This window comes from Scleropages formosus, chromosome 6 (genome assembly GCF_900964775.1).
Source record: "Scleropages formosus chromosome 6, fSclFor1.1, whole genome shotgun sequence".
Taxonomy (NCBI): domain Eukaryota; kingdom Metazoa; phylum Chordata; class Actinopteri; order Osteoglossiformes; family Osteoglossidae; genus Scleropages; species Scleropages formosus.
Window position 1 is genome coordinate 7,047,198 of NC_041811.1, and position 17,869 is coordinate 7,065,066.

Consider the following 17,869-nt stretch of genomic DNA (forward strand, 5'->3'; position numbering starts at 1 on the left):
GTGATATCGACATCATGATCATCATCACCAGCGTCGTCAGCTATAAACAACACCAGAGACAAAAACAAGAAGTCGCAACAATTCACTGCCTGGCGAGGCAGCGCAGTGGGAAAACCCGGGGACGGAGGTGTGGCTCGTACTCTGTTACTTACGAGGAATGCCTGCTGCTATGAATGAGCCTGACTTTTTACTACAAATTAAGACTGTAAGCAATGCTGCCAAGAGCACTTCATCATCTGTGGCAGCAGGGAGCGTGTTTGGAGGGCGGCCAGCGACGGCGGTGCCGGGGCAGGGATCTCTGCACCAGGCCGAGAACCCGCCACTCGTCCATCTGCCGGCACACAAAGGAAGCGTGGGAGTGCGTTACAGAGCTGGGGGATTAGGAGTGTACAGTGCCGCCACCTACCCCCACACATGCCCCCAGATGTAGGAACATAATTGTTTATGTCCCTGGGAAGACTGTGGATGAGGCCTCAGCCCCTGGAACAAAGCACCGTGTTCAGGCCCAACTCTTAATCCACCTCCACCGCTCCCGTTTCCATGGATACGGAGGTCTGCCAGCCAATCCCGACTGCCCCGTCGACGGCATGACCAATGGGATTATGGGTGGAGAGAAATGATGTGTCGGAGCTGGGAAGCAGCAGGGGGTCCAAAGTCTTGGGCTCAGGGGAGGAAGGCCTTTTGTTGGACCTGCTGACCCAGAGGAATCCAGGAGAACTGGAGCTAGAGAGCCCGTACTGGGAGCTGGAGTGTCAGCAAGACACCTGGGAGATAAACTGTCCCGCCCAGGGTGCCCCCCCACCGTCCACTATGCCCACGGTCACGCAGCGAGTCACCCAGAAATGTTTGCACATGGTGCTGAGTGACCTCCCTCCAGAAAGGCTCCTCTTTCCATAGCTGTGGAGTCACTCAGAAGCGCAAGGCCCCCTGCGCACGCTGCGTGTTCATCCGCTACGTGAAAGTGCTCACCTGTCTGGGGCAGTCATGTTCGGAATTCAGCATGGGGCACCAAGTTTAAAAGGCTGGTATCGCTGTTCCTCTGTGTACTCAGCCACACGTTTTATTCTTTGGAACGTGATTTAATGCCTTGAAAGAGAATCGGAGTGAATGTTTTAACGGGAAATGCAAACGCGCAAACGGAACGGCACTCGGGGCAGCGTCTTCACACGCGTGCGGTGACCCTGCGATAATGCCGGGTTTGAGCGTCTCAAGGACTCCTGCAAAAGCCGTGCGAGCATCACCCCAGGTGGTCAAGTGCTGCTGGATCAGAGGGTGCGAGCAGTCGCAATTTGTGCAGTGCAGCAGCCACTTGATGGTAGCTGCTGGCCACAAGGGGGCAGAAGTCACAGATGAAATTCATTGTCAGCAACCCCAGACCACAATAGACAGTTCTTCGTCACATGACTGGACTGACGGGGGGAGGGATCCAGTTGTGTGATTCCAGTGCATCCTGTACATGTAGTTTCTTTTTTTTTTTAAATAAAAAGTCTTTCACGTGTAATTTTGACATGGCAGTACTATTATTTAATTTATTTTAACAATTAAAAAAATATATTTATTGGTATGTGGGGGTGGGGGTGGTGGCGCAGCAGATTTGGCCAGTGCCCACTGTTTGGCGGGTCTGGGATTCAAGCCCTGCTTGGTGTGCCTTGTGATGGACTGGCGTCCCATCCTGGGTGTGTCCCCTCCCCCTTCAGCCTTGCGCCCTGTGTTGCCGGGTTGGGCTCCGGTTCACCGCGACCCCGCTAGGGACAAGCGGTTGTAGACATTGTTTGGTTGATAGTATGTAGAGTTGTATGCTTGCAAATTACTAGAAAAAAAAATATATATAGAAACTGTTTCATTTCACCAATCTTAACAAGAAGGAGGAGGCTAACACAGAAACTCTCACGATTCCTTCTAATTCTGCAGTGCCAAAAAAAGTTAGGTATTGACATTTGTATGCTCGAAAGTCAATTATAATGTTTAAATAATGTTCTTTTTAAAAATAATTTAGGTTTCATTTTGCCAATTAAGCAAGCACTTTTTGTTTAAATTCTGGAAAATGTATTAACAAATATTGTGATGCACTGGGCTGCCCAGTTATTCCAAGATTTGGTTACGTGACATCCAGTCATGTGTGAACTGTAATTTAATTCTTGCTGGTTTTATCAGTATCATGTGCAGAAGGTCATAATATTACTGATTTATTCTCAGATGTCATATAGAAGACATACATTTTATCTTCCTTCTATTTAGCACCCTGAGAGATTGATTTATCCATCTTATGATTTCATCCCCACAACCACAGCCATTTCAGTGTACCGTGTCTCTGATTTATAGTACGGGGCATCACTCTGCATGAGCTTTGCATGTCTTGGTGCGTGAGCTCAGTTGGTGAGAGTCATAGATAGTGGCTGTATGGCCTTTGTGACTCGGGTCATGACTCACCCGTGGGAAGCAGACTGCGGATATGTGAGTCACAGAGACCCTGAACCAGCCTCAGTGTGTCTGCCCACTGTGGCTCAGACTGGGGCAGCCTGTGGCCAAAAAGTTACAGGTCAGAAGACATTATAAACAAGTGTTTGCTCTTTTCTCTCAGAAATATATTAAACTGGATTCTATCTATTGTTTCATTGAAACTGATCTCAGATGTACACAAGTCATCTTTCTCTTTTTGGGTATTACTTTTGTTTAATGTATAATAGTTTGCCTTGACTTATTGGTACATAAATTTGCCTCTGCTTATGAATAACATGAAGATATATTTACATTTTCTTCTTCGGTTACTTAGTTCAGATCTCAATTTATCACATCCACCCCACCCCCCTTTGAAGTTCTGTTTTGTGTCATGGATGGGGAGGGATAATTTTTAGTAATGGTAGCACAGGATGTGATTTTAATAAATTTGCTAAGATGTGATTTACATAATAATGTCATGTCAGTGTAAAATATTTTAAAATATTGAGGCTTTTAGTTAGGAGTGAATGTATGATATTTCCTTTAGTTCTTTCATGTTAGAATAGTAAAAGGGATGAACAGAAAGAATAGCTGGTAGATGTTTCATGCCGGATTCTATAGGCCTTGTGTATTAATTGTCATTTATCTGACACCTTTGTCCACAGTGATTTACAATTTGAGCTTTGTACACTAAGCTACTTATAGTGATTTACCCATTTATACAGCAGGGTAACATTTAATGCATCAGTTCAGGGTGAGTGCTTCAATCCAGAGTACAATAGAGCGGAGAAGGGTTTCGAACCTGGGTCCTTCGATTGTAAGGGGACACCTGTAATCTCTGTGTGTAGCATACAAGAAAACGTGGAGTGAAAATATCCTGTGAGTTTAAAGAGTTGCACCACAGGGTAAATACTGTTTGATTGGTCCTCCAGTGTGGGACATGGTCAGTTTTTCTTTAGGGTTCTTCTCCAAGTGAGTTTGTTGTTCCTGTCTGGTTCCATTAGCAATGGTTGGCATGGACTAGAGCCAGGGATTCGCTTGCAGTCATTCCCTGGCGGTGGTGCCCTCACAGTTCTGCTATGTTCCTGCCTGTCTCCCCCGATAACATTGCCGCAACTTGGTGACACGAGCACCATGGACATGCTTTGCTAACCAGTGTCACGTGGTGGCGGCACCCATGAGTGAAAAAGCTCTGAGCATGTCGAGTACATATGTGTAGAAGCTGCAAACCCTAAACTCTGGTGTAATTTATTACAGTGGACATAAAAATAAACCTTCATGCTACATTATAAACATCCAGTCGTTCCAATCCTAGTATAGAGAAATTAAATCTGTTTTATAATGAAACATCCTGAAAATATTCATATGCTCATTTGCTCTTAATGTACTTGATATATTTACACAAATATACATTTTAATTTTATTTAAAACCTTGCACTCCGATATTGCACACAAACGTGCTTTGTTCCATTAGTTTTATCAATTTAGTGTGAGCATGACCAACCATATTTTATATTTAATTGCTGTAGAGAAGTCCAGCAGGTGTCTCTGACACTGCCTTGTGAAAATATTTTGTGATATTTTCCATTATATTCGCCATGTCTGTATGTCTCATTTTTGTGCTTCTGTGATTTTTTTAAAAAAATCTATTTTAAATCAATAACCTCATTGAAATTTGAAAGCCCTCATGAACCATGAAAACACAAAAGGGTTTAAAAAAGTCAGTGAATTAAATGATCCTGGTGGAAGTGTTCAAATTTGTTGCAGTGGACATGATCCACTGGAAGTGGGTCGTTCAGTCATTTTGTCTTTGAAACCAGTAGAAATATTTCATTGCAGCACCATTCCTATGGATAAGGTCAAGATACTATCGTCACAGCAGGGGAAGTGATCTTCCCTATGTGCCTTTTGGACACGGCCCTTTTTGTCATAGTGATCATGATTTTTAACTGCCTTCATCTTTATATTTATCTTTTATTTCGGAATGGCGTGTGACACAAGGCGCTCCTCACACGCTTGGCCGTATGCCTTCGTCTAAAACGTTGAAACATTCCCTCCCAAAATTATGAAAAGATCAAAGGAGAACTACAGAAGAGTTCCTCTGAAGCTGCGGAACCCCAGAGTGCATTTTATAGCACAGATTAAAGAGGACTGAGCTTTTTTTTTTTTTTCTTCTTCAACCGCTTTTAATTGGATCAGGAGACACTTTCTACTTAAAATAAATAAATAAATAAATAAAAAAAAATAAAAAAATTCAAGCATGTCGTCTGGCCGGCCTGGAAAATTTTCTATGTGTTAAAAATTCCCAGTATGGTTACAATTTTAATGGAGAAGTTACAGTGAGATTGGTTCCAGATGACCGTACATTTTCCAATTTAAAAAAAAAAAAAAAAAAAAAAAAACTGCTGGAGAAAAAAAAAAAAGCGATGTGTTGATTGTTAACGTGCTGTGAATTGGAGTGGTGGGGGTCAGCAGTTCAATGTAGACTTTATTTATTTGGCAAGAGGTGTGTTGCGGCCATGGTGCACAGAGCGCTGTTGAAATGCATTGCTCAGTCACACTCCACTGTTCATTTCAGTACATTCGTTTTCTGGCTATGGGTTCATCCCGGGAACCTTAATTTTTTTAGTGTATGACCACAAAAATAACACCCCACCACATTCACAGTCCTTAACCCAAGCTGTACTGGAGGGGTGACTTGGCTGTTTCAAACAAACTGCATTATTAATCACAGTAGGTAACAGTGAAGTCTATTATTCTGGTAAAATTTATCGGAGTTGTTGCATGTCCTCTTTTGCCCTGCCTTTTTTGTCTTTCTTAGTAGCTCCCCTAAAAGTAATTCCTGTTGAAGCACTTGCTGGATGGAAAAAGAAAGAACGGAGATTAAAAAAAATGCAAGGCTACTCCGATTTCAACAGAATCACAGTATTAGATCTGAGAGGGTTTAGTAGTGAAGCTTGTCCATAGCATGGGGCCTTTGCCTGGCTGTGATTCATGGGGTCTCTGTATGTTAAAATTAGTGGGAATTGTCAGCACGTGCTTCCCATTACTGCTACTTCCATATATTTCTTACTACTCTTGATCCAGTATATCCTAAAGTACGAAACATGGAAGATCTGGTATATTGTTATCTGACAGAGCCAACTAGGAGGGAGTTTTGCCTCCACAAATACTTCTCAGGCTAGAACGTGGACCAGTAAGGGAACATAGACAGAGGTATCTGCTGTCTGAGAGGGAACCTTCTAGGGAGGCCTCAGAGGAGTTTGCACCGCAGTGTGCACTCATTGGCCAGTGAGTTACCCTTTCGTCAAACCCACCGACAGCAATGAATGTTTATCGCAGCCATTATTAGTTAGCTTGTGTTGCAGGTGTCATAGGTTGGAAGAGTTGAGTGGTCTTTAGCGAGAACGCTCATCATAGTGCTGGGGGAGCTTCGCTCTTCAAATAAATATTCAGTTTGTTGTTAGGTCAGCTTGTGCTAGGATGAGAATGGCGAACCTCGGGGTACAGTCAACGGTCGATGGTTTCTTTCATCAGAAGCTCAAACTCACCGACAGCGTTGAATGTTCCCTGGGGACACCTAGTTACGTGATGTCTTTCGGCGTGTACTCCAACAGTCTTCTTCCATGACCTCACTTGTTCAACCTTTGAACTCTGACCCCAGACTGCCTTGGAAGCTGCGAGTCCACAAGGTACATGGAACTAAGAACCACTACCTTAGATGAGGATAAGGTTGCTGAGGATGCAGCCACCAGGGACAATAAGTATGACTCATTTGCACTGCCATATCCCCATACATCTATATGACTGTGTTATGAGAGAGAGACAGCCAAGGAGGTCAAGTTCCCTAGTGCTGAGAAGACGTATTCAGTGACGAGTCCAGAGAGACAACCAACAGAACAGCTCTAGACTTAGGATGCTATAGATTTTATCCCATCCTCATTCTTCCACTTCTTTTGGACCTGCCTGGAGAACAAGGAGACATGCCATGGAAGAAGAGAGAAACATAAACACAACAAACTCTGCCTTTAAAAGTGTTAGGGCAGCTTTACATCAGGGACAAAGAAACTGAGTAACCGCTTAACAAAGTCAAGTTATTCTAAAAAGGTTTCTTGTGCCCCCACTCCCCTTTTTGGATAACAGTGGGAGGGCAGAGGGGGAGAGCTTTTAATTTTAGCAGACATGTAAAACTATGAACACAGCCCAGCATCACCAAGGTACCGCTCAGCTTTATGAAAGGGGGCTGTAATCACTGTTCCTGCTCCCCCGATCTACCCTACCACCCCCACCCCCGACCAGCACACAGCCCCCAGAGTGAACGCGTCTTCTCTGCACAGTGCTTTGAGGTTGTGAAATCGTGCAGTCATGCATTATTAATGCGCAACCCTGTTCGGCTGCCGCTACCTAACTTAACGCCGGCATCTATCCGTACATCTCTTTCTCTTTCTGCCTTTGTGTCTCTCCCTGGCGCACAAATCCGAGGCTTCCAGGACGCACAAGGAAGACGGGGAGCGCAGTATATTGTTCCATAAAACACATGCTTCACGGTTCACAGGATTTATAACCGTATGGTGGTTCAGAATCTTTCCGCAGTAGCGCCTGAGACCAGCATAGAAGGCTTTCGATCCTAAACATGAGCAAGGCTGTAGAATGACAAGGGAATGGGGTTTGCCAAGGATGCTTGCTTTATGACACATTAGAGAGAAGGCAAAGTTTGCTGTTCTGTTAGTATCAGCAATATCGTTTGAGCAGGCGAACAATGAAATGATATCAAATGATGATTCCTTATTTAAACATGGAGGGGCTCTCAGTTGGAGAAGGGAGAGTAGGTGATGGGGTGGATTGATAGGGGATGAGGGAGTGGACTCCCACAGAGTTGCTGTGAAGTGCCTCTTAGATGCCATACTCCAGCTCCCCAGTCTCAACTCCCATGATAAGGCAGGCTCTGAGCGACTTATAACCCTTTCTGGAAAAATGGAAATGGAATTACCACATTCATTATGGGAAGCAGCATAGGGTGTGCGTGCGTGCGTGCGTGTGTGTGTGGGTGTCTGTGTGTTAGTTAAAGAGGACATTTGCAAGAGAGCTGTGAAGAAATTGGTCAGTTCGGTTTAAGTGTCATACAATTTGGATCATGATATGCACCATGTGTGTAAGTAGCTGTCTGTGTGTGCGGTGAATGTGTATAAAGAGTATACAGCCTACTGCTAACAGAAGCTGCATTCACCCTGTCCTTCTGCCATGAAGCTTCTGTCTGACTGCAGTTACGTTCCAGTGGCTTGTGGGAAGAAAAAAAAAAAAAAACAGGAGTGACCAGCATTCGTTAAAAACAGTGGAATGAGCAGGCTGGGGTGCTCTCATGACCTTGGCTCACCGTGTGTGTGTCTGCAAAGCCTGGGCCTTGGAGGAACACCGGCTCGGCGGCCCTCTGAATTATTGAGCAAACTTCTATGTCAGCTGTGTTTACAGAGGCAGTGGGTACTGGCTAGTGAATGGGGACCATTCAGCCAGACAGTTATACATATATACATCACACATATATATATATAGAGAGTTTGGGTTCAGCTTTCTGGAAAGACCTCAGCTCCAGAAAAATTGAAAGGACTGCTCTGCCCGTTTTGACTGGTGAGGAGCAGCAAGCTTCTTTTGTTTGTTTTAGGATCGGGGATGAGTGCAGTGGCATTAGAAACCGTGGTACTGAGTGCAGAAGCAACACTCTTTTTTTTCGTGCATCTGAAAAGACGGGCATCTCAACAACATCAGTCAAACTGTTACTTTTAAAACTGGTGTACTTAGGTAAACTCAAACTTGGGTGAATAATCGGGGAAAATATTGTCAGTGAAGAATGCTTGCTCCTTGTCGCGATGATATTATAGACAGTGCCGATAAGATTATCCATGTTTCTCCTTGGGTGTTGATATCCATCTTTTATTTCAACACTTCTACCCCTCCAAATTCTTTAGATCTATGTAGGTTCACAGTGCATTTTTCATGCCAAAATGACAGATCAAATCATGTGTATTTCTGTTCTGTGAGTGGTTGGACCAGGACAAATAATTAATGGCTTTCAGGGAAGAAATAGGGATATGAAGTGTCTTTAGGTGCATAGTTCTCCATCATTAATGATATTGGATTAAAGAAGCATTGTTACTTATCTGTGTATCCCATTTGTTGCCTGCTGGCAGATCTGGGCAGTTGAGTAGAGTTTTTTTGTGAAGAGGCCTGGAAGGAGAAAAGCTTTGGGTTTGGCGCAGAGAAAATAGACCACAGCCACGCCAGGTGGAGAACGGTCCGTGCAGCTCTACATCCCACGCGTTATCGCCTGACGGCAGACGGGTCTCATCCCTTGGTTCCGCTGCTCTGTCGGATGTCGTGTTGGAGACCATGGAGGAAAAGAGGTGCAGAGACGGAGTCGCCTTGGAGGGAATGTTTGGCAGGAGTGCCTCTTCTCTTTGGCAGTATGCTCCCAGACCTTGGCTTCTGCTGTTGCTCTAACAAGATTCCCATTCTTGGGTTTTCCTCTGTCACTCCTTGCCCTTTCCCCGTGGCCTCTCCCTGTTCACTGATCACACATCCTTTTATTTGCATAAATCAGCTGTCCACGTGTGGGACACCTCTAGTTGACAGTGGGCAGCTGTCGTTACAGTCAGCGCATGAATAAAGAAAGTCTTTGCGCAGCTCCTGCTGCAGAGATGCTACAAGTGCCCACAGCAAGCAGTTCGGCTATAGGGCTGATGTTTCTCCATTCGAAGTTCCGCATTTTGTACTGGCTCACAATAAGCCAAAATGCAATTGCTCAGATGGAACCTTCCTGAATCCAGTGCTACTGCCCTGGCTGAGCTGACACTTGAATGCTGTCAGGTATCAAGCTAGGAAGGACACACATCAAACTGCTTTGTCAGCAGGTTCCCAGTGGCAGTTGACAGACAACAGTAGACTTACAAGCTAAGTCTCTAGAGCATCCTCAGCGATGTTTCTTGGAGAAGTAATATCAGGCGGTCTGATTTCACGGTGTCCAAAAAGCCTGTCAAAAAAGGAGACACACCCTCATTCGGCTGCATATGTTTTCGTTTCTGAAACACAAGCTGATTTCTGTGTCGCGCTTTCAGAAGGTAAACTAAACCTCAGATAGGAGATTAAGGTGCAAACAGAAAAAGGGACTTATGCACCTGTCAGAAGCCTGAAACTAAAGTAACCCTTTAACACAGGAACATGACAGAATGTAAATCAAAATCATGCCAACTGGAATCCAACCTGAAAGCAGTTACTCCTAGTTAGTGCAGCGTTTAGAGGCGTTATCAGAGACAAAGGTCTGAATACACACTCCAACTGTAGCACCCTTGATCGAAGTACTTACCCTCAGTTGATACAGTAAGATTTGCCCAGCTCTGCGTAAATAAGTAACTCACTCCAAGTAGCTTAGTATGGGAACCTAACATTGTAATTAGCCTTGAAAAACATGTCAGCTATGTAACACACACACTGTCTGAAACCGCTTGTCCCAAGCAAGGCCGCGGCAAGCCAGAGCCTAACCCGGCAACACAGGGCGCAAGGCTGGAGGGGAAGGGGACACACCCAGGAGGGGATGCCAATCCATAACAAGGCACCCCAAGCGGGACTCGAACCGTAGGCCCACCGGAGAGCAGGACCTGGTCAGAGCCACTGCACCACCGCACCCCCTTAGCTATGTAATAGTTAATTTTAAAATACAAAAACCACCTGCATCAGGTTGATACCAGAGAGATATCTAATGGTTATCCCCGTAGACATTAAGGATGTAACTATGGCTTTTGGCAGGCAATCGCAGCGACCACACCATGACTGCTTAGCAAAAAACAGTTTGCAGTAATTTCCTACAAAACGTCTGAACCGTATCCTTACAGATGATGTGACCTTACCCATCCCGCCACAGATCATGTGGCATAACCCTCCATGACTGGGGGACCCTGATTAGTACAGTGAGCTCTGGAATGCTTGTACATGAAGCACATTTTATACTGGATTAATTTTCTGTCAACACTTCCAAATTTAGCTGTTGCTAATCACATTAAGGCTGCCCTACAGGCATGGCAAAGGAAAGGAGACTTCTCTAAAACAGCAGACACTCACATACTGGGCACTTTGATCCACTGTCAGTCCCTGGTATTGCAAATCGATTAGCAAAATGGTGGTACAAGTTTTTCAAGTCAACTAACTCTGGAACCACCCTTGTCCGATTGAAAACAAACAGTTAAAGCCAGTTAAGTTTTTTCCTCAGTCACTCATTTTGCACATCATTAACATCAGTGGAGTTGAGCAGAAAACTGCTCAGGCTGGAGAAAAACGGCTGCTCTGAGAATCACACGGTGGTCATTTATTATGTGTTTAATCCATTTAATCTGCTCGATGGAGGTGGTGTCTGATCCAGCTGGCAGTGATCAGCACCCTGTTTGCACTTGCTCAGCTCTCAGCTGCAATAATCTGAATAATCACAGAGGATGATGAAGATAATAATTATTATGATGATTAGATGTGCAGCAAGCTGCCATTACTGATACCCCTAGACCTGTACCCTTGCCTAGGTGATGATGATGGGATTGGCCAGAATTGACCTTTCTGGTTTTATAAAGTGGCATGGAATGCAAAAGGTGGAGGCCATGACACTGTGGTCATGACCTGATGGTAGCGCCCTCTTTTAGTTGAGGACTACCTCTCTCCATGTATGTTCTTTGCAAAGCATCTCCTGGTTAAAGGAGATAAGCTAGGTCCCTTTGCTTTACCAGGAGATGCTGAAGATACCACCACAACAAAGGTCAGAGTGCAAAAAGTTGAGGAGAGTCAAAGGAATGATGTGTATTGTCAATACCCCACAGCTTCTTGTCTGAAAGCCCCCACCCCTCTCCAAATACATGAGCGAGACCTGCAGGGGCAAGACACCACGTCACTCCCTGTAAAAGTCAAAAGCAGAAGCAAATGTCCTCCAGGCTGACAGACCCTCTATCTAGCGCCTTCTCCTACATCAGGGTGACAGGGCCCATTCCTGGGGCTTTTTTCTGGCTACTGCTACCCATGCTGACGAGGGGACTGGCTGAAGGGTGATGCGGCCGTCATCCTGATGAGCATGGACTCTACTCATCACGTGCTGCAGGTCCTGGTCTAGTTCTGGTCTTCCTTGGACCAGTATTCTGCGCACTTGACTGTTGTCTGAGGTGATTTAATTGGTTGGTAGGCCAAGATCACCACACACAAACACACAGGTCTCCCTCAGACTTATCCTGGGTAGCTGTCTCTTTTTGGGGCTCCTGAACTTACTAAACGCTGATCCTCAGCACATTTCTCAAAATGCTCCTCAAGCAGATGTGAGTGCGTCAATCTCAGGACTCTGGTTTGCATCCTTGCCAAGACCATTTTTGATAGGACGATCTCCACTGTCTGGTGTGCTGCTGCAGGTCTCCTCTCTCTCACACACACACACACACACACACACACACTGCTGACCATCCGAGGAATCTGCTTCTCCAACTACATTCATCAGATGGAGCTTAAGCCAAGACCCGATGGACACACTATTGCAGTTACGATTTTTTTATAATCTACTGCTTCTTGACCTTTCCATTGACCTTTTCTTCTTCCTCCCCTTCCTCTTACAGCATTCTGCTCACTGCCAGAAGAAATTATAAAAATTTCTTTAAGAACACAGAAAACGCACTGTTTCCTATTGTGCCCCAGTTGCGCCGCATGATCCCGATGCCTTCCTCAGAACATTCCAGAAAAATGTCACCATTTTTTATGATCTGTTAATCTTCAGCGATTATAGAGCTTCCCGCTCTTGCCCTTATCTGTCGACAGGGCCGCAAATTCAAAAGCTGCCAATTAACTCTGGCCGCGGAGACATGGAGGCTAAATCGGCAAGACGATTGATGCATAACAGTCAGAAGCCCGCTAAGCTGCAACTGCCTTACGTTACTGTTCTGAAATGGCCTTGCATGGATCGTGCCCAGACTTGTCAACGGGGGTCCAAACTTCTGATGGAACTCTAAACCAACAATTTTGTTTCAGCTACCGAAGCCATGTGCCCGGAACTCCCTTTTACTGTTTTCATTCTTGAACTCGGTGGTTGATCCGTTTTATGATTTCACATAAATGCTGGTATGTGAAAGAGAAAGATTTGAAAAATGAATGATTCCTGGACGTGCAAGTAAAGAATAAAGAGGAGATTAAAGGGGTGAGACTGATTTTCTTGGTCCCAGGATTCTTAAATCAAAATTGAAGAGGGATTTAGGAGTCCCCATCCATTTCTGGAAGCTTCTCGCATCTGTCCTCGATCAGTTCTGTCCCAAAGTTGGGGGTCATGCAGTTTTCTTTCCAAACAAGCATTGTTCAGACAAAAATTTCCAAGCTCATGTGCTATTGCTGTACCCTTGAGCAAAGTGATTGTCCTGAATTGCGGCTGTAAAAACTGTCCCTCACTATAAATGAATGGGTATGATATTGAACCACAGTATGAGTCTTCAGAGTAACTAAATTAGAGGCTCTTAAGGAATCTGTATCGTGTGCATCTCCTCCGCACCCATTTTCCGTGTCCTCGGTTCTGATTTCATGCCTCTGAGCATTCAAACTGATCGAAAGACTGCTTACTGATCTGCCTTGCATCCCTGCAGCAATTTAAGGATCTGTGCTATATTCCGAATGGTTCCTTATCGACGGAAGACTCTCCGCAGCAATCTGGGGCCAGCACTCGGCTCGAGAACGGCTTTGATCTGCCGCGGAACGAAAGGGGCTTTGTGATCGAACGCTGGACTGCAACTTTTTTTTGGGGAGGAAGAGAGAAGCATTTCCTTAATATTAACATATACGTGAAGTTCTATTTTTCGTTCGGTTATTACAGGACTCTTATATTCTGCTATAAAGTGTTCCAGTAAGAAGATGTAGGATCCATGTTGAGAACTGCACATCCATGCAAAATGTGTTTTCTTTTTTCAAAACAAGCAAATTTGTCTTTTTTTTCTTGTCACGATGAGCGGGCAGTTTGAAGTCAGTACGGGGTGCGAATCCACTGAACGGGGATTTAGCTAACCACCCTACACCGATGTGACACGGGGTGGCAAATATAATAGAAAGCGACGAGCTTACCGGGAGAATGTGGGTCAGCGAGGCAGATGACCTACCCCAGGTCCCCGTGCTGGATACCACTGCCTAATCTGCTCTAATGCACACAGAATAGCAGCCAGATGTGTCTCCTAATTGACCCTGATATTCACTGAGCGGAAGACAAAGCTCATCACAACAGCTCTTGCGTTTGCACAACAGTGCCGGACTTATTAATTCATTTCTCTGACGCTATGGTAACTTAGTGTTAGGTTTGTACACTGATTTACCCATTTGTACAGCTGGGAAATTTTTACTGCCTCAGTTCAGGGTGAGTACCATGATTAAGGGTACTACAGCAAGAGGTGGGATTCGAAACCGGGTCCTTTAATTGCCAGTTACACCATCTGCTGCTGATATATCCAAATGTCCATACACCTCCCCAGGTTACATATTTGTACAGCCATTAATAACAATTTAAACAATTAAAAATAAATAAAGGATTATTGACCCAGCATGTTATTACTAACAATTTAATTTAAAAAATAACAAACACACAGTATTCGTATTTCCAAAGATTATTAAACAGAGTGCATGAGACTTGTATGGCGTATGCAGGAGTAAAAATAAAAATAACCCACAGGCTGGGAACTTTCTCCTAGGACAAGACAATTGCTTAGAATCTTCTGTATGAGGTGCCAAGACAACATAAAAATTAAAAAAAAAAAAAAAATAAAATACAGTAATGTCATTGTGTGCAGCAGCCGGGTTTGCTGCCTGACAGTGGACTGGACTTCCAACCCCCTGCTCCAAAATTTCACATGACACGAACATGAGCTCAAACCATGAGGGAGCAACCGCAGCATCAAGCCTTTCTCTTAACATACCGTGAAGGAGCGGGCCACCTCTCGTTCCTCTGTTGCTGATGTGCAACCTGGCAATGGCTGCGTTTGTTTTGCAGGGACTGAAATGGGGACAGGCGCTGCATGAATATTAAAATTTCATGGACAACAAAGCGTTCTGGGCCCGCGGAAGCCGAACTCTTTTAGAGAGTCGAGCACGAGTTGCTGAAGAAACCCACTGAAGCTCAATAAGTGGCCCTCCCTCCCATCACGGCACTGCGGCGTCGCGTGTTCTCAGGTGGCTCGATCGCCGGCACTTCCGAAATTCGGGCTTACGCGCTCCGGAATGTCACCTAGATTCTGGGTAGCTTTAGGGAGGGACAACTCTCAGGGGCGGCTTTTCTCTGGAAGTGCGGAGACAGCATCGCGTGCCTCTCGCTGCCAGCTCTACGAACCCACATCCACCCCGCCCCCCACACCGCCTCACACCCCAGCCTGAACATTCTGTTACTCTTAATCACGTCTTGGCATCTGGTCGGCCCGCGGAGACAGTCTTGGCAAGCGTGTTGACGGGCGGCCCGCCGTCGTCGTGAGCGACTGCAGCGGCGCCCGAGAGTAAACCTGACTTGCGAGATATCGGAGTGGCGTACGTGCACCCCCCCACTCCCACGAACACCCACGTTGCGAAACAAAACAAAGAGTGCAAGAGGCAGGGCAGCTCCTGCGTGCGCATAGTCAAAAAGCTGTATCGCTCAGATGGTTTTAAGGTGTGTCCCCTCCCTCTTCGGAAGAGTCAGCATCCCGGAGTCAGTGACCCGTTTTTTCCGTATCTCATCGGTTACCTCGCTGACCCTAACATTACTACACGCAATGTGGCACTACGTCTTGCACACAAGCCCTATGGCAACTCCCTCCTGTAGCGTGTGTACACACACACACACACACACACACACACACACACACACACACACACACACTCTCTTTCTCATTCTCTCTCTTTCTAACTGCTTAAATATTTCCAACCTGTTGATATGCCTGGTTCCAACATGGGGCACTGCTTAAGTCTGGGGGCAACACGGTGGCACGGCGAGTAGTGGGTGGTGTGAGAGGACATGGTTTAGATCCCTGCTCAGTCTCTGTGGAGTTTGCGTGTTCTCCCCGTGTCTGTGTGGGTTTTCTCCGCGTGCTCTGGTTTCCTCCCACAGTCCAGAGACATGCTGTTCAGGTTCTCCCATAGTGTGTGAGTGACAGAGAGAGTGTGTTCCACTGATGTAGAGATGAGTGACCCAGTGTAAGTAGTGTATCTAGCAGTGTTAGTCACCTTGGTGAATAAGGTATGTGGGCTGATAACACCACATAGAGTTCATTGGAAGTTGCTTTGGAGAAAAGCGTTTGCTAAATAAGTAGATATAAATGTAAAGTGAAGGATCATCCTGATAGACTCCGGAGTTTGTTCTCAGTCCGTGGTTCACAGCCAAACAGAAGCCCGAATTGAAACAACATCATGTTTCATTTCCCTGTCCGTGCAAATCTCCCAAAACATCTCTCAGGCCCACGTAAACATTTGTTGTCCTACTTGCGCTTTTTGTTTTCTCTGACCGTTTTTCCGAAATTTCCGAAGCAGCCCCTACGGTGTAGTTTTATCAAACTGGTGAAAAGAACAAGCTTTCATTCCCCCACCCCCGCCATCCATTCTGAGCCTACAATAAAAGGTAGAGACTGGACCGGAGGGTGGGGGGGCATGTCGGTTCATGAATAGGACTGTCGTAAAAGATTAGAGCTGGCTGATGTTACCCGGTTGTTTTCCCAGACACAGTCTGCCGAAAACACGTCTCAATCCCGCGCTAAACAAAAGCCAGAGATCTCCTTCAGGTCTTCCACACAGTGTGTCCCACTCCTGCCCGCGGTCTCTCTTCCGCCTCTCCTTCTGAAGGAGAGATGAAGGGATAAAAGATTAAATGAATTTCTCGATGGATGGAATGTTGATATGCTGAATGGGACAGAGGAGGAGTTGAAGTGGAAGAATGGCGGCGATGGCAGAAAAAACCCGGGTGTGTGTTTGCACAGCACCTGAATTCCTGACAGCCGTGTCACTGGCGGAGGAAGTGACAGGCTGCGTCCTTAGATCAGCTTTACGGTTTCTCCTTGGGACAGCTTTACAGTGTCTTCACTCTTTTTTTTTTTTTTTCTTCCTTTTTTTGTGCCAAATTGACTTGGAAGTGACCGGGGGAGGGATGGATGACACGCGGCATTGTGCCTTGTTTTTCCGAGCACAAATCTTCTGGTAGTTCATCAAAGGTAGTAATTTCCTGTCCGCAATGACACCCCCCCCATTCGCACTCCCGCAGTCCCACGGGCCCCTAGCCACCCCGCCTCGCTCCCTCACCCCGTACGGTTTGGAGCTTTGTGTGTGACGGCTTGTGGCTGGGTGCTAACAATCCTTCATTGTCCAGCACTGGGAATGGTGATGGCTGGGTGGCGGTGGGGGTGCGCGCTGTCTGGTTTCTATTCAAATCCAGGTAGAGACAGGGTTGGAGGTGGGGGGCGGGGGTCTGTGGGTAGCCCGGCGAGAGTTTGATCGCAAAAGTTTTGTTATCGGACATGAAAGCTGAGTTAAGCAAACTCAGAATGGGGTTCAGGTGTGTGGTCCCTAAAGGAGCCAAAATTTTGTCACAGCCACAGATCTTCAACCGCTACACTACCTGCTGTCTCTCACCTCTGACTGTCAGCAAGTAGCTTCTGTCAGTTCCTGGCAGGTTTTTTGGTAAAGCATGCAGACGGCTCAATGAGCTATATATTTCCCATGGTTGGCAGGGCCCCAATCTGTCCACAGGCAAAGAGACTTTCACACTCAGCTGTATTTTGAGATGCAAAAACCTGAACGTATCTCAGGAGAGAGTCGGCTATGGATGCGCTCATACGGAAAAACACGGACACACGTACGCACAGCTGATCGTGCAGGAGTGAGTTTCTGTCTTCTCCAGTGTGTTTTGTCTGCCTGCTTTTTAAACTCTGTGGCAAAAAGCAGATTCGATGGACTTTACACTCCGGTTTATGGACTCCATGCTGTACAGCTGTCTGTAGGTGATTCTCACTCGAGTGTGTGTGTGTGTGTGTGTGTGTGTGTGTGTGTGTGTGTGGATAGCATGTCATTTCGGCCTCTGATATGTTTTAAACGGGTCCTGAGCGCTAGACAAAAGCAACCTGACTGAAGGGGGGGGGGGGGGGGGGGGGGAAGCTGAGTCTGAAAGCATTTCCTGTCACTCAACACATTCCAGCCCCCTCTAGAAAGGAGCACTTTTACTCCCTTTTCGTAACTGCTTTGTGTTTGTGCTTTTTCTCTCTCTCTCTAAATCTCCATGCGTACTTTGCTCTGTTATGATATTTCTGTCACTCTTTGACTCTGCTGGCTGTTGAGCCTCATTCCAGCTCAAGGAAAAGCGCTATTCTAGTAAAAAGGGAAGAAGGGAAAGGGGGTGGAGTGTCCCGTTCGCCGACCTCTCGAAGAGCCCCGTGCCCCC